The sequence below is a fragment of the Eriocheir sinensis genome, chromosome 30, assembly GCF_024679095.1.
Source record: "Eriocheir sinensis breed Jianghai 21 chromosome 30, ASM2467909v1, whole genome shotgun sequence".
NCBI classification, from domain to species: Eukaryota; Metazoa; Arthropoda; class Malacostraca; order Decapoda; family Varunidae; genus Eriocheir; species Eriocheir sinensis.
Window position 1 is genome coordinate 8,389,640 of NC_066538.1, and position 19,741 is coordinate 8,409,380.

At 40.8% G+C, this 19,741-nt stretch overlaps 2 long non-coding RNA genes across 2 annotated transcripts in view; both read right to left on the reverse strand.

Annotated features, from left to right (window-relative positions):
- Window positions 1–5,010: 5,010 nt before the first annotated feature.
- On the reverse strand, window positions 5,011–8,993 carry LOC127005713 (uncharacterized). The gene is made up of 2 exons (XR_007758876.1): window positions 7,484–8,993; window positions 5,011–7,367 (listed from the first exon to the last, which is right to left on the reverse strand). It is a non-coding gene; the product is annotated as an uncharacterized LOC127005713 (long non-coding RNA).
- Window positions 8,994–10,372: 1,379 nt separating this feature from the next.
- The window catches only part of LOC127005549 (uncharacterized), a 103,974-nt gene continuing 94,605 nt past the window's right edge, over window positions 10,373–19,741 (reverse strand). The window contains exon 4 of the long non-coding RNA XR_007758711.1: window positions 10,373–10,467. This is a non-coding gene — a long non-coding RNA (uncharacterized LOC127005549). The remainder of the gene's footprint in view (window positions 10,468–19,741) is intronic.

Sequence of the window (19,741 nt, forward strand, 5' to 3'; positions counted from 1 at the left end):
TCCTAAAATGATCCCAAGACTGCGAAACAAACCGTACGAAGACAGACTTAAAGAACTGAGCTTATACAGCTTGTCAAAGCGCAGGCTAAAGCCCCGTTCACACTGTGGGGACTCTGGGCCACGACTACCCACGACTCTAGGGTACGCGGGGTCTTGGGTGTTGATGTGAAAGGGTCGGGCATGTCTTGAAAGAGGTCTTGAGACTGCTGCCGAATGCGGCGCCGACGTCGTGAGGGCTTGCACGACATGCTGACAACTAGTTGGCCGAATGTCCGAGACAGTCGGCAAGACACCAAGACCCCAATCAACCCTTCTTGGAGCGTGGGAGCCAACTTGTCATATGCAGAAGTCGCTGGGTTGTCGCGGCCCAGAGTCGGCACAGTGTGAACGGGGCTTAAGAGGTGACCTTATAGAAGTGTTTAAAATTTTCAAGGGATTCGATAACGTTAATGTGCATGATTATTTTACAGTCTCTCAATCAAATGTAACAAGAAACAATGGATACAAAATAACGAGGAAGCGTTTCAACTCAAATGAATCAAAACACTTCTTCTTCAACCGTGTCATCAATGTATGGAATGGTCTGCCTCAAAACGTCGTCGAAAGCGAAACTATTTGCACGTTCAAAAACCGACAAGACAAATATTTAGAAGCTAACCCGAACATCCGCTATTTTGCTCCGGTCTAACAGAAAGTGGTGTTAGCTTAGTTGTCGTGTATGATCTTCCTTCTGTCCATGTAAAATTCCATTGTAGTTTTTCTATACTACATGGTATTCTTCCTTTTCATGCCAGCCTCGGCTGGAGGGACTGGTGGGAGGGGAGGAGCCTTCGCCTTTGCTGTCCTGTGTCTCTGACTCGTAGATTAGAGTAGATGGTAGCAACAACAAATAGCCTAGTTAGGACCAAGAGGTCTGTTGCTGTTTGCTTTTCCTTTGTACTCCTTTGTACTCCTCCTTCTCCTCCTTATTTTTCTTTCCTCTTTCCTCCGCCACCAAAGTAAAAAATAAAAATCTCTATCATTATTATTAGTTATCTTCACCACAATTACTTCTCGTTTTCTTCGTATTACATGGGTCAAAAGAAAAATGGTAGACTTCGATAAATAGCTGAGCGCCTTCCGTTTTCTGTAAATTCTTGAAGGGAAGACACAGGTATATAATTAGATGGAGGAAGAGCCGAGGAAAGGAAGAGGGGGAATGGAGGAAACGTGGAAACATGGACTAGCAGGCAACAGAAAGCCTGTTGGCTCATTACTAGGCTGCCTGCGTTCAGTGATTTAATCAATCCGTTTGCCATAGGAGTGGCTTGCAGGGAAGGATTAAAGCACTTGTGTACCTACTCTTGGATACGTTCAGTTCACTCCCGATGCAGCAAAGTGGCGATCAATGCGTTTCTTGAAGGAGTTGGAGGAGGAGGAGGAGGAGGAGGAAGCGCAATCAACAACACTGACAGCCTGAGAGAAACAACAACAACATCAATGGACAAAGTAATCAATTTCTCTTCACTTCACATTTCTTTCATCTCCACTTTCTCTTCAACAAATCTTTCCTACATGTCATCCCCTTCCCTTCCCTTCCCTTCCCTCTTCCTCCCAAATCTTACCTACCTTTCCCCAGACATGTATAAGACTTGGAACAGACATGGCTTAACATCCGATCTTGTTGCCTTCCTTTCCTTCTCTTTCCCTCTCTTCTAACACTTTTCATCATCTTTTAATTCACTCTTTGTCTTTCCTTTTCTTATCTTTTAATTGTTTCCTTTCCTATTGCATTTTCTTTTAATTCCTTTCCTTTCGTTCCCCTTTATTTCACTCCTTTTTCTTCCTTTCCCTTCCTTTTTTCTTTCTCTTCCTTCTCTATTTCACTACTTTCCCCTTCGTTCCCCTCCCTTCATTTCTTTCAATTGTTTCCTTACTTATTCCATTTTCTTTTAATTCCTTTCCCTTCCTTCCCATTATTTCAATCCTTTTTCCTCCATTCCCTTCCTTCTTTCTTTCTTTTCTTTCTCTATTTCACTACTTTCCCCTTCGTTCCTCTCCCTTCATTTCTCTTTTCTCTCATTATTTCCTTTCCTTTATTTCCCTTCCTTCCCTTTCCTTTCCTTCCTTACTCTCTCTTCTCTCATTCAATCTCTTTTATTATACTTCCCTTTCCTCCCTTTCCATTCTACTTCTTCCCTTCCTTTATTTTTCAATTCTTTCCCTTTTCTCTTCTCTTTCCCTCCCTTCTGCTTTCTTCCCTTCCCTTTTCTCTATTTTCTTTCCCCTCCCTTCTACATCTCTTTACTAATTTTTCCCTCCTTTCTGCTCCCTTCTCCTCCCCTTCCTCCACTTTCTTTCCCCTCCCTTCTCCATCTCTCTACTAATTCTTCCCTCCTTTTTGCTTCCTTCTCCTCCCTTTCCTCCACTTTCTTTCCCCTCCCTTCTCCATCTCTCTACTAATTTTTCCCTCCTTTCTGGTTCCTTCTCCTCCCCTTCCTCCATTTTCTTTCCCCTCCCTTCCCCCTTCTGACTAGATTCTACTACCCATTTTGGAGAGAAACATATATATCCTCCTCCTCCTCCTCCTCCTCCTCCTTAACACGATTTCCCTCCTACTCATCCCAATTTGGAGGTGGAATTCAGGCTTTCTGAAATATGATAATTCTCTCTCTCTCTCAAAGACCTTACCTACTGACCCCCTTCCCTTTCTTCCCTTTCTCCTCCTCTTCCCTTAATTCCTCCCCCCCTTTCCTCCCCTTCCTCCCCAACCCCCTTTACCTCCCCATTAGGCCACACCCTCCCCCGCGGCCTTATCTTCAAAACTTTCCTCCTCCCCCTCCTCCTCCTCCTCCTCCCCTCCTCCTCCTCCTCTTTCTTTCCACCTTTTCTCTCCTTTTCATCTCCCTTATCTTCATCTCCATTATCTGCATATCTCTCTCTCTCTCTCTCTCTCTCTCTCTCTCTCTCTCTCTCTCTCTCTCTCTCTCTCTCTTCCCTCCAGGTGATAGCCACGCCCCTAATTAGGTTACCTGTCTGGAGGAAAGACAGGTGACATGTATACAGGTGTGAGGAGGAGGAGGAGGAGGAGGAGGAGGAGAAAAGAAAAAGTAAAAAGAGGAGAAGAAGGAGAGAGGAAAAAGAAAAAGTTAAAAGAGGAGGAGAAAGAAAAAAAAAGAGAAGGAAAAGGAGAAAAGGAAAATAAGAGAAAAGGGAAGAGAAAAGAAAAAAAAACAGTTGAGGAAGAGGAGAAGCAGGAGTAACAAAGAGAAAGAAAAAGGAATGATGGAGAAAAATGATGATGAGAGATGGGGAGGAGGAGGTCAAGGAGGGAAGGGGGGGGTTGGGGAGGGTCAGTGAATGGGGGGGGGGAGAAGAGGTCAGTGGGGGGGGGGGGAGGGGTCAGGTCAGGGGTGTGGCGGGGAAGGGAACAGAAAAACAAGACTGACCTCGCTTCCCCTTCCCTCCCCACCCCTTCCACCTCCCCACCACTCCCCAACCACTATGATCCTCCTCTTTATCTTCCCCTTCACCGACACCCGTTATCACATTTTCTCTCCCCTCCCCCCTTCCCCTTCCTACCCTTCCCCCTCCCTTCCTCCTTCCCCACCCATTCCCCATGCGTTATGATCCTCCCCTTTATCTTCCCCTTCATCTATATTCGTTATCACATTTTTCCCCTTTTATTTCCCCTTCCCTTTTTCTTCCCCTCCCCTCCCCTTCCCCACCATTCCCCAAATATCATGATCCTCTTCCTCCCCTTCATCTTCCCTTTCATCTATATCCGTTATCACCTTTCCCTATTACTTCACATTCTCTTCTCCCTCTCTTTCCCTTTCCTTATCTTTCTCTCCCTCTCCATTCCCCTCCATCTTCTTCCTCTTCCCCTTCGTCTACGTTCGTTTCCATATTTCTCGTTTACTTCCTATTCTCTTCCTTTTTCTTCTCTTTCTCTTTTTTTCTCCCTTTTACCCTCTCTCCTCTTCAGTTTCTCTCCCTTTCCCCTTCTTTTTCTCCTTCATATCTTAATCATCTTTCCTATATCCCATTTTCTATTTCTTACTCCCCTTTTCTACGGCTCTGATTCTCTTTCCTTTTTTTTCCCTTCCCCTCTTCTTCCCTCTCATGATCACTGCCTCCTCTTCCTCCTCTCTCTCTCTCCCCTCCTCCTCTTTCTCTTGTCCTCCTCCTCCTCTTCTTCTCCTTCTTTCTCTATAGAGAGAGAGAGAGAGAGAGAGAGAGAGAGAGAGAGAGAGAGAGAGAGAGAGAGAGAGAGAGAGAGAGAGAGAGAGAGAGAGAGAGAGAGAGAGAGAGAGAGAGAGAGAGAGAGAGAGAGAGAGAGAGAGAGAACAACCCTACGGCATTTTCACTACATATTTTATTCAACCTTTTAAAAATAATAATAAATAATAATAATAAATAAATAATAATCGACAATATAAATTTAATAAACATCAATTAAGTTGTTTTATTTATTTATTGATTGATTGATTGATTTATATTTAGAATTGTTGGCATGTTTCCTTTTACCAAGTTAGAAATCTCTCTCTCTCTCTCTCTCTCTCTCTCTCTCTCTCTCTCTGTTTACTTACACATTTCCTGAACTGCCTGACCTTTCTCTCTCATTTTTCTTATTTCCTGTTTCTTATCTTTTTCCTTTATTCCAGCATGCCCCCCACCTCTCTCTCTCTCTCTCTCTCTCTCTCTCTCTCTCTCTCTCTCACCCAACCACCCACCCAACCACCCACCCACACCCACCCACCCACCCACACCCACCCACACCCACCCACACACACACACACACACACACATTCCTCTGATTTAAGGGAATTTCTTCACTCACATTTTTAACTTTCTATTTTATTTTTTTTCCTCCTCCAATAAATTTTCACTTTGCGTTTCTCAATAAAAAACAAAAGGAAGGTAAAGCTAAAATATTTCGCTGAACTTACACGACGCAGCGATTTTTGTTTTTCCTTTCCTCGCGAATGAAGATAAGAAGAAAAAAAAAAACGTGTGTGTGTGTGTGTGTATGTGTGTGTGTGTGTGTGGTGTGTGTGTGTGTGTGTGTGTGTGTGTGTGTGTGTGTGTGTGTGTGTGTGTGTGTGTGTGTGTGTGTGTGTGTGTGTGTGTGTGTGTGTGTGTGTGTGTGTGTGTGTGTGGAGGAGGATGAGGAGGAGGAGGATAAGAGGAAGAAGGAACACTTAAAAAAGAAAAAAAAATATCACAAAAAATAATAACAAAAGCGATAACTGTAAGTGATGATGAGGATGATGATAGTGATGATGATGATGATGACGATAATGATGACGATGATGATGATGTATGCACTTGACAAAACAAACCCCAAAAAAAAGATTAACACGAAGGTTGTCCGTGAAGGTATGTGAGGGTACACACACACACACACACACACACACACACACACACACACACACACACACACACACACACACACAGAGGCACCTTTTCATGACCTGTGTATGCGTGTGTAAGTTTAATCAGAGTCGTTAACACCCCACCTTCCTTAATTAACACGACCTCACCTGCCTCTCTACCTGCTCTCATTACTGATATTGGGTCCAGGTGTGAAAAGGGCAGGTAAAGAGAAAAATGGTAGCGATAAAATTTTATATAGAGAAGTATTAACTCGCACCTACACTTATTACCTTACATTTGCCTTAGTTAACAAACCTCACCTGTCTATTCACCTGTTCTAATTAAGGCAGATGGGAAAAGGTAAAGAAGAAAATAGTAGTAATAATAATTTGCATATCAATTTATTACCTTCATTTATTTTATTTAATGAGATCTCACCTGTCTGTCTACCTGCTGAAATTACTGTTATTGTGTTCAAGTGGGAATAGGTATGGTAAAAGTAGTAGTACTAGTAGTAGTAGTAGTAGTAGTAGTAGTAGTAGTAGTAGTAGTAGTAGTAGTAGTAGTGATAAAGTGTTAATAATAGACTGGTAAATAACTGCTTGGTAAAAAAAAAAAATCCTTGAGTGGCGAAATATTGTGTTCGTGAGATTTTTTTTTTTTTTTTTTTTTTTTTTTTTTTAGTTGTTTGCAAAAGCTCCGATTTCTCGCCGCTGTATTTGGGTGCGCTGTAATTGCCGTTATTTGTTTTCATTTAGTAATTGTAGGGTTTGGTTCTCGATTTTCGGTCAAGGTTTTATAATGTAACAGGCTGCTTGATTTTTTTAAGAGATTATAATGTCTTCTTCTTCTTCTTCTACTTTTTCGTCTTCTCCTTCTCCTTCTTCTTCTTCTTCTTCTTCTTCTTCTTTTATTTTCTTCTTTTTCTTCTTCTATTTTTTTTCTTTTTCCTTTATTCATTTATTTCCATCTTTTAATTATTCCTGCTTCTCCTTTTTCGTTTCTTTTCTCATCTATCTTCTTTCTTTTTCTTCCCATTTTCCATTTTTCCCTTTTTTACTTTTTTTCATCTTCATTTTTTTTCTTTTTTTCTCCTCTTCCTCCTTTACTGTATATTCTTCCTCTTCCTTCCTTTACTTAGTCTTATCTTTCTGTTCCTTTATCATATTCTTTTATTTTTTCTTCGCGTTCTCTCTCTCTTTTTTTTCATCAACTTCGTCTTCCTATTCTATCCCCGTTTGTTGTTGCTTATTATTATTATTTTATTAATGTTTCTTTTTTTCTTTCTTCCTTGTTCTTGTTTTTATTCTTGTTTTTGTTCATCTTTGTTTTCCTTTACTTCCTTGCATTCCCCTCACGTCGGCACTTCAAAACAGCCGCTCCCGCTTTCATCTTACCTGGTCTAATTTCGCTAATTAACCTTGGGAGCGAAGGTGTGTAATGCTTCAACTACCGACAATATACATTTCTCTTTTTTTCACTCATACCCATTGCCTCATTCACTCTGATTCATTCACTTATACAAACTTCCTTCCATATTTTTTTGTCTGATTCACCTCCATTTCCTTTAATTAACAAGTTCTCACCTGCCTTTTTACCTGTTCTCATTATTTTTATTGGAACGTACATTTTTCTTTTATATTTTTATCTTTCAAATTGACTCATATTTTCATTCACTTATATCCTCGTTTGCCTGCATTTACCTTAATTAGCAAAATCTCACCTGCTTTTTTACCAGTTACTATTACTGTTATTGCATTGAGGTCGGTAGTAAAGTTAATAAAAATAAAATAGTAGTAATCAAAAGCAGCAATAATGACAGTATTAATAAAGTGTTGGTAATTGGTTTGCAAATAATTTCTAAGGACGAAAAGCTATATGACGAAATATTGCACACCTTAACAATATATATCAATGTCACTTTCATATATCCATTTCACAACTCAAACATTCATTAATTTAAAGTAACCTTCTTGTGTCTCTAATTGCATTTATATTTCTCTCCTTACCTACACTTACAATATATATCAATGTCACTTTCATCTATCTATTTCACAACTCAAACATTCATTAATTTAAAGTAACCTTCTTGTGTCTCTAATTGCATATATATTTCTCTCCTTACCTACACTTACAATATATATCAATGTCACTTTCATCTATCCATTTCACAACTCAAACATTCATTCATTCGCATATATATTTCTCTTCTTACCTACACAAACCATATATATCTATGTCATTTCCATCTCTACATTTCACAACTCAAACATTCATTCATTTAGAGTAACCTTCTCATGTCTCAACCTAATTGCATTTATATTTCTCTCCTTACCTACACTTACAACATATATCAAAGTCACTTCCATCTATCCATTTCACAACTCAAACATTCATTCATTTAAAGTAACCTTCTTATGTCCCTATCTACTTGCATTTCTATTTCTCTCCTTACCTACACTTACAATATATATCAATGTCACTTTCAACTCTACATTTCACAACTCAAACATTCATTCATTTAAAGTAACCTTCTTATGTCCCTATCCACTTCCACTAATACTTATCTCCTTACCTACACTTACAATATATATCAATGTCACCTCCATCTATACATTTCACAACGCACACAAACATTCATTTATAGTAACCCTCTTATGCCTCTATCTAATTGTATCTGTATTTCATTCCTTATCAACTAATTATCTAACCAACCACCTAACTAACTAACTAATCAACCAACACATTCTTATTTACCTCCATTTACATTTATTTAAGTTACCCCCACAATGCATTTTTTTATGGTCGGTATCTTATTCAAAGCACGTATTGATATGAGGCAAGGGCGTATAAGTAGAGGCTGGAATGCAGTCTGACCCCATCACCTCTCTCTCTCTCTCTCTCTCTCTCTCTCTCTCTTTCCTTTGTTCACTTTTATCTATCAAATCATCGTACTCTTTTTCTTTCTTTCTTCTTCCCTTTTCTCTCAGTTTAGTGTTTGATTCTCAGGTAAACTAAAGAAATATATCAACTTGTCTTTCTTTCTATTCCTAAACGAAGAGAGAGAGAGAGAGAGAGAGAGAGAGAGAGAGAGAGAGAGAGAGAGAGAAAGAGTAATACAAACATCCTTCACTACTATAGTTTCATATTTAACCTCTCACGCAACGTCCTCATTCCAAAGCTACAAACTCCTTTCTCTTGCACCCTTATCCTCTACTTCTTTCGTATCCTATCCCCGTTCCCTTCATCTTAACCCTAATAATCCTAATCCTGATACTCCTCACTACTAATACACACCCTCACCTTTTAACTCCTTTAATGTAGCAAGTGTCACAGAAATTTTGGCAATTCGAGGAAGTCAACAAAAGAATCAATAAAGTCCGTGAGGGGAGACGAGTTTATCTTTGAGTCTACCTTTGAATTGATCCGTTTTCTCTCGCACAAGGTAATCGATATTCATGGTAGACTTCGGTAAACGTGGGTGGTAGAAAACGGAGGGAGAGAGAAGGAAAAGGAGGAAGAGAATAGACGGGTCACTACTCATATGCGATTGGAGAAGGAAAGGGAGATGAGGAGGGGAGAAATAGAGGAGATTAGAGTAGTGTGTGAAGGAGAAAGATGAAGATAGAGAAGAACAAGAATATCAAGAACAGTAACAAGAAATCAAGAACTAGAACAAGAACATGAATAAGTAGATAAAGTAGAAAAATAAAAAATAAAAAATGATAATGAAGATAAAAAGAGAACAAAAGAAGAAGAAGAAGAAACAATATAAATAAAGAAAACGAACAAGAACAAGGAGAAGAAAAAAGCTAAAAAAGGAGGAGGCGGAGGAGATGAAAGGGAAAGGGAGGGATAAGTAGGGCACGGGATAGACGCGTGGAAAAGGCGTGGCAAGGGCGTGGCGTAGGGGCAGTGACAGGCGTGGGGAGGGCGTGGGTGACGGTGTGGATGAAAGGGGGCAGGCGTGGCAATGCAGCCGTGCGTAGAAAGTGTCGGCATGGGTAGCAATGTGGTTGTATGGGTGTGGGTAGAGTGTGTGGGCGTGGGTAGGCGTGGGTATTGGCGTGGGGTGACGGCGTGAGTGAAGGTGGCAGGCGTGGTAATGCAGGCGTGGATAGAATGTGCAGGCGTGAGTAAGAATGTAGTTATATGGGCGTACCGTATGGGTAGTGTGTGGGCGTGGGCAAGGAATGTGTGGGGGCGTGTGTGATGATCTGGGTGAAGGGAAGTGGGCGTAGCAATGCAAGTGTGGGTAGAACGTGTAGGCGTGGGTTGCAATGTGGTTATATGGGCGTGGTGTGGTTAAGGGGTGAGTAGAGCATGTGGGCGTGGTAGGGGCGTGTGGGTAGCGTGTGTGTGTGTGTGGTGTAGGCGTGTGAAGTGTGTGGGCGTGGGAGGGGCGTGTGGGTAGTGTGTGGGGGTGTGGTGTAGGCGTGTGTAGAGGGTGTGGGCGTGTGAGTAAAGAATGTGGGAGTGGATAGAGAAGTGAAGGAAGAGTGTGTGGGAGTGAGTCAGGAGGTGTGTGGGTGTGGGGGGTGGGTGGGGAAGTGGGGGTAAAGGGCGTGGGCGTGGGTAGGAAGGAATGTAGGCGTGGGTGCGGGTGTGTGGGCGTGGCGCTGAGTGGTGTTAATGATACCAAGGGCAGAAGTTTTTTTGTGGTATAATAATGCGGTCATGAACACACACACACACACACACACACACACACACACACACACACACACACACACACACATCTGGACCACCATCGCTAGGCAGTTTATGTGGACCTATGTATGTATGTGTATGTATGTATGTATGTATGCTTGGTTATGTCCGTGTACGTAAGAGAAATACAATTAAATACTCCAAGAAGAAGAAGAAGAAGAAGAAGAAGAAGAAGAAGAAGAAAAAGAAGAAGAAGAAGAAGAAGATGAAGAAGAAGAAGAAGAAGAGGAAGAAGATAAAGAAAAGAAGAAGAAGAAGAAGAAGAAGATTCTCGTATCCATAAAAAAAAAACCACCATCACCCCCACCCTCACCCCCCACCCTAACAACAACAACAACAACAACAACACTTATAGTACATACCAGCACACGCTCCACGGGCAGGTAATTCAACACTCACCTGGAAAGAAAAAAAAGAGAAAATTAGAAAACGTTTCCAAACAATTATACAAAAAAAAACGTTATTAATATCGACACGAGAGAGAGAGAGAGAGAGAGAGAGAGAGAGAGAGAGAGAGAGAGAGAGAGAGAGAGAGAGAGAGAGAGAGAGAGAGAGAGAGAGAGAGAGAGAGAGAGAGAGAGAGAGATGGGGTGTAGGGGTGTAGAGAGGTAAGGGGAAGGGGGAGGTTAAGTAAAGGGAGGGAAGATGAAGAGAAGAGGGGGAGGGAGGGATGAGAAGGGAGAGAAAATGGGGAGGAGGGGAGAGGTCACGCGTGATTCCCTCCAAGGCCCACGAAATGGAGAGGGGAGGGAGGAGAGGAAAGGGGGGAGGGGAGGGGAGGGGAGGTAAGAATGGAGGCATAAGGGGAGGGGCAAAGGCTTACACAATGATGTCAAATTTCTTCTCTCTCTCTCTCTCTCTCTCTCTCTCTCTCTCTCTCTCTCTCCTTCTCTCCTTTCCTCCCCTCCCATCTACTCTCTCTTTCCTCCTCACCTCCTTCTCCTCCCATTATCTCCACTTCTTCCTATTCTCTTCATAATATCCTTTTTTTCTAGTGCTCCTCCTCCTCCTCTTCCTCCTCCTCCTCCTCTTTTCATTACTTCTACCTCCTCTTCCTCCTCCTCCTTCTGACGTACCCATATTTTTTTTTCAACTGCGTCATTTACCTCCTCCTCCTCCTCCTCCTCCTCCTCCTCCTTCGCCTCCTCCCCGCCCAGCCCCTCCCCTTCATAATACAACACCAACATCGTGCTGAGAGATACGAGACCAAGGAGAAGAATTTGCATGCCAGAAAAGGAAACGATTCATCAGGAGGAGAGAAAAAAGGTGTCTGATTTATTGGGGGTCAGGGAAGGAAATTAAAGGAAAAGAAAGAGATGCTGAAGAAGGAAAAAGAGAAGAGGAAAAGAATGAGACTGAATGATTGAAAGAAAGAAAGAAAAGATTAAAAGAAAGGAATGGTGAAGAAGGAAAAAAGAAGAGGAAAAGAATGAGACTGAATGATTGAAAGAAAGAAAGAAAGAAAAGATTAAAAGAAAGGAATGTTGAAGAAGGAAAAAGAGAAGAGGAAAAGAATGAGACAATGATTGAAAGAAAGAAAGAAAGAAAAGATTAAAAGAAAGGAATGTTGAAGAAGGAAAAAGAGAAGAGGAAAAGAATGAGACAATGATTGAAAGAAAGAAAGAAAGAAAAGATTAAAAGAAAGGAATGGTGAAGAAGGAAAAGAGAAGAAGAAAAGAATGAGACTGAATGATTGAAAGAAAGAAAAAAAAAAGATTAAAAGAAAGGAATGGTGAAGAAGGAAAAAAGAAGAGGAAAAGAATGAGACTGGATGATTGAAAGAAAGAAAGAAAAGATTAAAAGAAAGGAATGGTGAAGAATGAAAAAAAGAAGAGGAAAAGAATGAAGCTGAATGATTGAAAGAAAGAAAGAAAGAAAAGATTAAAAGAAAAGGATGGTGAAGAAGAAAAAAGAAGAGGAAAAGAATGATATAGAATGATTGAAAGAAAGAAAGACAGAAAAGATTAAAAGAAAGGGATGGTGAAGAAGGAAAAGAGAAGAGGAAAAGAATGAAACTGAATGCTAGAAAGAAAGAAAGAAAAGATTAAATGAAAGGAATGGTGAAGAAGGAAAAAATAAGAGGAAAAGAATAAGACTGAATGATTGTAAGAAAGAAAGTAGGAAAAGATTAAATGAAAGGAATGGTGAAGAAGGAAAAAAGAAGAGGAAAAGAATGAGACTGAATGATTGAAAGAAAGAAAGACAGAAAGAAAAGATTAAAAGAAAAGGATGGTGAAGAAGAAAAAAAGAAGAGGAAAAGAATAAGACTGAATGATTGAAAGAAAGAAAGACAGAAAGAAAAGATTAAAAGAAAGGAATGGTGAAGAAAGAAAAAAGAAGAGGAAAAGAATGAGACTGAATGATTGAAAGAAAGAAAGAAAAGATTAAAAGAAAGGGATGGTGAAGAAGGAAAAAAGAAGAGGAAAAGAATGAGACTGAATGATTGAAAGAAAGAAAGAAAGAAAGAAAAGATTAAATGAAAGGGATGGTGAAGAAGGAAAAGAGAAGAGGAAAAGAATGAGACTGAATGCTAGAAAGAAAGAAAGAAAGAAAGAAAGAAAAGACTAAATGAAAGGGATGGTGAAGAAGGAAAAGAGAAGAGGAAAAGAATGAGACTGAATGATTGAAAGAAAGAAAGAAAGAAAAGATTAAAAGAAAGGGATGGTGAAGAAGAAAAAATAAGAGGAAAATAATAAAATTGAATGATTGAAAGAAAGGAAGATAATTAAATGAAAGGGAATGAAAAAGGAAAAAGAGGAATGAAAGACAGGCTGAAGAAAAGCTACATCGTATGAAGATAGATGGAAAAATGAAGACAGAGTGAAAGAATAGATGAAAAAAAAATGTCACAGAAAAAAAATGAATGAATGAAAGAAAAAATAGAGAAGTATAATATCACAGGCCGACATAGAGATGAAAGAAAAAAAAATGTCAGGGAAACAGACGGAAAAGAAGAAAAAGGAAAGAAGGAAAAAGGAAGTAGGAAAGAAATAAAGAAAAAGAATGGCGCGCAGACACACACATAGATAACGAGAGATAATCACAACAAAGAAAAAGAAAAAAGAAAAATAACTGGATCAATTAAAATGAAGAGAAAGAAAGAGAAGAAAGAAAGGAAAGGGATAAAATAAGTTAGAGAGAAGGAATAAAAAAAACAGCAAATACATGAAAATCAAAATTCACACCCCATTAATTAACACGACATATGCAACAGAAAAAAAAACACTCACAAGCAAAGCATAAAGTAAGACAACAATAAAACATAAATAAAGTCACACACCAACAAAACAAACGAATAATAGAGAAGCAAAAAAACATACGAATACAAAACAAAACAAACAAAAATAACTAAAAACAAAAAATATGTAAAAAAAAGGGCATAAAAAGATAAAACGGAAATCAATCAAATAAACAAATAAATAAGTAAACCAAAGAAATAAAGAAAAATCACAGAGCATGAAATTAAAACAGCAATTCAAGACAACATATGATTTTTTTTTCTCTTATTTTGTTTTCTTTCTCTTCTTTTTGTCTCCCTTATTATCTTCTTTCCTTTCCTCTTTCCTTACACAATCTTCTCTTTTCTTCTTTCGTTTCCTCTTCCTTTACCCAATCTCCTCTTCTCTTATATCCTCTTCCCTTAACCAATCTTCCCTTTTCTTTTTTTCTTTTCCTCTTTCTTTACGCAATCTCTTCGTTTCTTCTTTCGTTTCCTATTCCTTTACCCAATCTCTTCTTCCTTTTCCTTTTTCCTTACACAATCTTTTCTTCTTTCGTTTCCTCTTTCCTTACACAATCTCCTCTTTTCTTCTTTTTCTTTTTCCTTGCACAATCTTCTTTCTTTTTTCTTCTGTCCGTAAACAATCTCCTCTTTTTTTCTTTTTTTCTTTTTCCTTGCACAATCTTTTCTTCTTTCTTTTTTCTTCTTTCCGTAAACAATCTCCTCTTTTTTTCTTTTTTCTTTTTCCTGGCACAGTCTTTTCTTCTTTCTTTTTTCTTCTTTCCGTAAACAATCTCCTCTTTTTTCTTTTTTCTTTTTCCTTGCACAATCTTTTCTTCTTTCGTTTCCTCTTTCCTTACTCAATCTTTCTTTTCTTCTTTCTTTTCCTTTTTCCTTGCACAATTTTGTTTTCTTTCTTTTTCTCTTTCCTTAAATAATCTCCTATTTTCTTCTTTTCCCTTTTCCTCACACAATCTTTCCTTCTTTCTTTTCCTTTTCCTTAACCTATCTACTATTTTCTTATTTATTTTCCTCTTTCCTCTTCCCAATCTCCTCTTTTCTTCTTTCTTTCCTCTTTCCTTATGCAGTCCTCTTCATCATCATCAACAAAACAAACAAACAAACAAACAAACACAAACACAAGTAAAAACAAACACAGGTGAGTAAATATGTGTTCCTTCACCTTCATAAATCACGGTTGCTAAGGTGTCAGGTGTTTTTGTGGGGGGAGAAGAGGCGAGGGGGGCGTCACGCGTGGAGGTAAAGGTGAGAGGGGGGAGGTAAGGGGGAGGGGGAGGGAGGAAGAGAGGAGGGGGGTGTCTTGACCTATGGGGAAAGTGAGCAGATGGGGAGGAAACGGAGGGAAAAGAAAGGGAAGAGAGGGGAAGGGAGGGAAGGGGTATAAGGGAGAGAAAGTTGGAGGGAAAGGCATAAAGGAAGGGAAGGAAGGGAGGAAAGAAGGAAAAGGGTGGAAAAGGGAAGGGGAGAGAGAGAGGGGAGGGAAGGGGAAGAAAGGGGAAGAAAGGGAAGGGAGGGAAGGGGTATAAGGGAGATGAAGTTACGGGGAAAGGAATAAAGGAAGGGAAGAAAGGGAGGAAGGAAGGAAAAGGGTGGAAAAGGGAAGGGGAGAGAGGGGAGGGAAGGGGAAGAAAGGGAAGGGAGGGAAGGGGTATAAGGGAGAGGAAGTAAGAGGGAAAGAAATAAAGGAAAGGAAGGAAGGGAGGAAAGGAGGAAAGGGATGTAAAAGGGAATGGGAGAGAGAAGGGAAGGAAGGGGAAGGAAAGGGGAAGGAAAAGGAAGAAAAGGGACATATGGGAGACATAGTTGGGAAAGGAAATAAAGGAAGAGAAGGAAGGGAGGAAAGAAGAGATGGGGAGAAAAGGGAGAAGCGGGGAGGGAAAGGGAAAAGAATGGGAGAAGGAAAGTAAAGGGATATAAGGGAGATGAAGTTGGGAAAGGGAATAAAGGAAAGGAAGGAGGGAAAGGAATAGGGAGGAGGAGGAAAGGAGGGTAGAGAGAGGAAATGGGGATAGGAAGGGTGAGGGAGGATATGAGGGGTAACAGAGGAGAGGAAGGGAAGGGGAAGGGAAAGTGAAAGAGAAGAAATGGGGAGAGAGAGTGAGGAAAAAGATGGATAAGAATGAAGGGGAAAGGATGGAAGGAATGAGGGAAGGGAAAGAGAGAGAGAGAGAGAGAAAGAGAGAGAGAGAGAGAGAGAGAGAGAGAGAGAGAGAGAGAGAGAGAGAGAGAGAGAGAGAGAGAGAGAGAGAGAGAGAGAGAGAGAGAGAGAGAGAGAGAGAGAGAGAGAGAGAGAGAGAGAGAGAGAGAGAGAGAGAGAGAGAGAGAGAGAGAGATAGATAGAGAGAGATAGAGAGAGAGAGAGAGAGAGAGAGAGAGAGAGAGAGAGAGAGAGAGAGAGAGAGAGAGAGAGAGAGAAGAGGAAAGAGGGATAGGAATGGAGGGGAGAAAAGGGAGAGGGAGGGGGAGAAAAGGGAGGGGAGCTTAACCTATCTATATGGGGAGTGGATGAATGGATGAGGGGAGGGGAGGGGAGAGGAGGAAGGGGGAGGAAGGAGAGGGGAGGGGAGGCTCAGTCTAGGTCAAGGAAAAAGGGAGGAGGGGAGGGAAGGGGAGAAGGGGAGGGAGGAGGAGGGGGAAGGAGAGGCTATGTTCTGAAGTCACGAAGTAAGAGGGAGGGAGGGAGGGAGAGGGTAGGAGGGAGGGAGTGGGCGTGAAAGGGAGAGAAAAAATGAGGGAGAGAAGAGGAGACGTGAGTTTTGAAATGAGGGAGGGAGGGAGGGAGGGATTGGGATATTAGTAAAGAGAAAAGAGAAAAATGGAGAGAAGGAGGGAAATAGGTGGAGAAGGAGGACAGGAGAGAGGGAGAAAGATAAATGGAGAGATGAAGAAAAGAGGATGAGAAAGAGAGAAGAGAGGAAGGAAAAGAGACGGGGATATTAAAAGGAAGAGGAGAGAGGAGATAGTGAGAAAGGGGAGTGGAGAGAGAGAGAGAGAGAGAGAGAGAGAGAGAGAGAGAGAGAGAGAGAGAGAGAGAGAGAGAGAGAGAGAGAGAGAGAGAGAGAGAGAGAGAGAGAGAGAGAGAGAGAGAGAGAGAGAGAGAGAGAGAGAGAGAGAGAGAGAGAGAGAGAGAGAGAGATTGTGATATAAATTATGTAAGAGAGAGAAAACTGGAAAGAAGGAGTGAAGGGGATGGAGAAGAAGGGAGGGAGGGAAAAAGATGGGGAGGAGAGAAGATGGAGGTAAGGGATAGGAAAGAGGAAGGAAGGAAGGAGAAATTGGTAGAAGAGAAACAAGAATAAACAAAGGAAGGAAGGGAGGGAAATAAAAAGGGAGATGGAGGGAGAAAGATTATGATAAAAGGCAGGAAGCAGGAGGAGAAAAGAGAAAAAAAGGGAGATATTAAGAAGGGAGAAAGAGAAAGGAATGAAATTATAAAAACATTGTAAAAAAAAAAGTGAGTTAAAATAATGAGCAATACAAAACCGGTCAGGAATAAAAAAAAAATGAGACAGAGGAAGGGAGTGAAAAAAGAAGGGAGGGAAGGAGGGAGGGAGGGAAAGAAGAGAGAGAAGGGAGGGAGGGAGGTAAGGAGAAAGCTGGACAATGGCACCAATTTATAAAGCATGTAAGAAAAAAAAGGTTAAAAAAGAAAACGAGAATAATTATAAGAGTAATACGAATTTATGATCAAGGGGAGAAGGAGGGAGGGAGGGAAGGAGGAAGAAGGAAGAGGAGGAGGAGGAGGAGGAGGAGGAGGAGGAGGAGGGGAGGGGTAAGAAGAGAGAAAAGAAAGGAGAAAACAAGAAAAAAGAGAAGAGGAAGGGAGGGAAGGAGAGGAAAATAAGATTAAAAAAAAGGAAGAGAAACGAAAGGATAAAAAAGAGAAAAGGAGGGAAGAAGAAAAAAGCATAAGATAAAGGAAGAGGGAAGGAGAGAAGCGAAAGAATAAACAAGAGAGAAAAGGGAGGAGGGAGGGAAGGAAGGAGAGAAAAAAACAAGAGATAAAGAAAGGGAGGAGAGAAACGAGAGAAGAAACAAAAGAGAGAAGAGAAGAGGGAGGGAAGGAGATAAAAACGAGGGAGAGAGAAGGGATGAAGGAGAGAGAGAAAAAGAGAAAGAATGAGGAAGGAATAGTGAGATAAACAAAAGGGAGAGAGGAGGAGGGAGGGAACAAGAAAAAAACGAGAAAAGAGAGAGAGAAAGGGAGAGAACGATGAGGAGAGGAGAGATAAACAAGAGAAAGAGAAAATGAGATACTGGAAGGAGAAGAAAAGGGAGAAAAAGGAGGATATGGGAAGGGGAGAGAAATAAGGGAGAGGAGAGAGAGGAGAGAGACGAAGAGAAGGAGGGAATGGATAGGAAGGGAAAGAAGGAGAGAAAGAGAAAGAAATCAAGTAAAAAAAAAGTATACAAAAAGAATAAATAAATAAAAGGTGGAGGAAGAAAGAAAAAAAAAATGAAGAATAAAAAAAGGAAAAAGAAGAATGGAGGAAAAAAGAGGCGAAGGAAGAAGAAAAAGGGAAAGGAAAGAGACAATAAGAACGTGTAGAAAAAGGAAATTAAAAAAGCAAAAAAAAACAAAAACAATAATAATAAGAATATGAGAAAAAGCAGAAACATAAAAAAGCGAAAGGAGGAGAAGAAGAAAGAGAAAGGAATGAATTAAAGTATGTGTGTGTGAGAGAGAGAGAGAGAGAGAGAGAGAGAGAGAGAGAGAGAGAGAGAGAGAGAGAGAGAGAGAGAGAGAGAGAGAGAGAGAGAGAGAGAGAGAGAGAGAGAGAGAGAGAAACAGGTAAAACAAGAATAAAAAAAAATACAACAAATAAAAGATAGTAATGAAAGAAAGAGAAAAAAAAAAGAGGAGAAGGAGGAAGAGAAGGAGGAGGAGGATGACAAGGAGGAAGAACAAGGACGATGAGTAGGAGGATGAAGAGGAGAAGGAAGAGGAAGAGGAATAAGAGGAAGAGGATAAAAGAACAGGAAGGAGACGTTTAAACAAAATGATAAAATATTGAAGGAGGTTGAGACGAAAAAAAAACTTGTCCTAAAAATAAAAATAATAAAATCCTAACTCGTAGTCTCTCCCAACACCATCCCACCTACACCCCCCTCCCCTCGTCACCCCCTTACCCCCCAGTGCTATCCCCCAGCCTCCTCCCCCATCACCCCTCCCCACACTATTCCTCTAACTTGTATTTCTCTCACTTTTTCTTTTTTTCTTTAACAATGTTTTATAATTTCATTTCTTTCTCTTTCTCCTTCGTTCTCCAATCTTTTCTTCCTCTCTTACTTTTTTTCTCTCTCCTTTTTCTGCCTCTTTTCACTTCCCTAACTAGTATTGTATTATCTCATTCCTTCCTTCACTCATTCCAACTTCCCATTTCCTCAACTTTTCCCCATTCCCTTTCTTTCTCTTTCTATTCTCTCCCTTTCCTCTCCTTCCTCTCCCCGCCTTACACACACACACACACACACACACACACACACACACACACACACACACACACACACACACACAGGATAATAATTTGTCTTCCAATAATGTAGAAAGTCTGTCTGTCTACCTGTCTATCTGTGTCTGTCTATATGTCTGTTTATGTCTATCTTTTTCTGCCTGCCTGTGTGTCTGTGTGTGTGTGCGTGTCTTTGTGTGTGTGTGTGTGTGTCTGTATGTCTCTTTGTCTGTCTGTCTGTCTGTGTCCTTGCCTCAGTTTCTTGGCCTAAACATGTAGCCGTGTGACATTTGCCTTTTTGCTTCCTGGAGGAGGGGCGGAAGAGGGAGGGAGGGAGGAGGGAGAGAGGAAGGAGGGAGGGAGGGGGAATGAGAGAGGGAGGCAAGAGTGAAGGATTGATGTGAAGGAGAGTGGAGTGACAGGATAGATGTAGTAGTAGAAGTAGTAGTAGTAGTAGTAGTATCAGCGGGAAGAAGAAAAAAATCACGAAAAAGAAAAAAGAAAACGATGAACGAACGAACGACAAGAAAATAAAGACAAAGAGAGGAGAGAAGATGAAAAAGAAAATAAGAAAAACAAGAAGACGAACCACAAGGACAACAACAATAAGCGATCCATCACCACCACCACCACCACCACCACCCTAACAACAATGACAACAACAGGTATCACTTTCGCTTTTTTCCCCAGCGGTGTTTGTTTCCCCTCACTGGACAGGTAAAGGTGGACAGGTGAGGTCACGCACGCTCAGGTAAGAGAGAGAGAGAGAGAGAGAGAGAGAGAGAGAGAGAGAGAGAGAGAGAGAGAGAGAGAGAGAGAGAGAGAGAGAGAGAGAGAGAGAGAGAGAGAGAGAGAGAGAGAGAGAGAGAGAGAGAGAGAGAGAGAGAGAGAGAGAGAGAGAGAGAGAGAGAGAGAGAGAGAGAGAGAGAGAGAGAGAGAGAGAGAATAGGGAAACTGAGATAGGGGGAGATTGACAGAG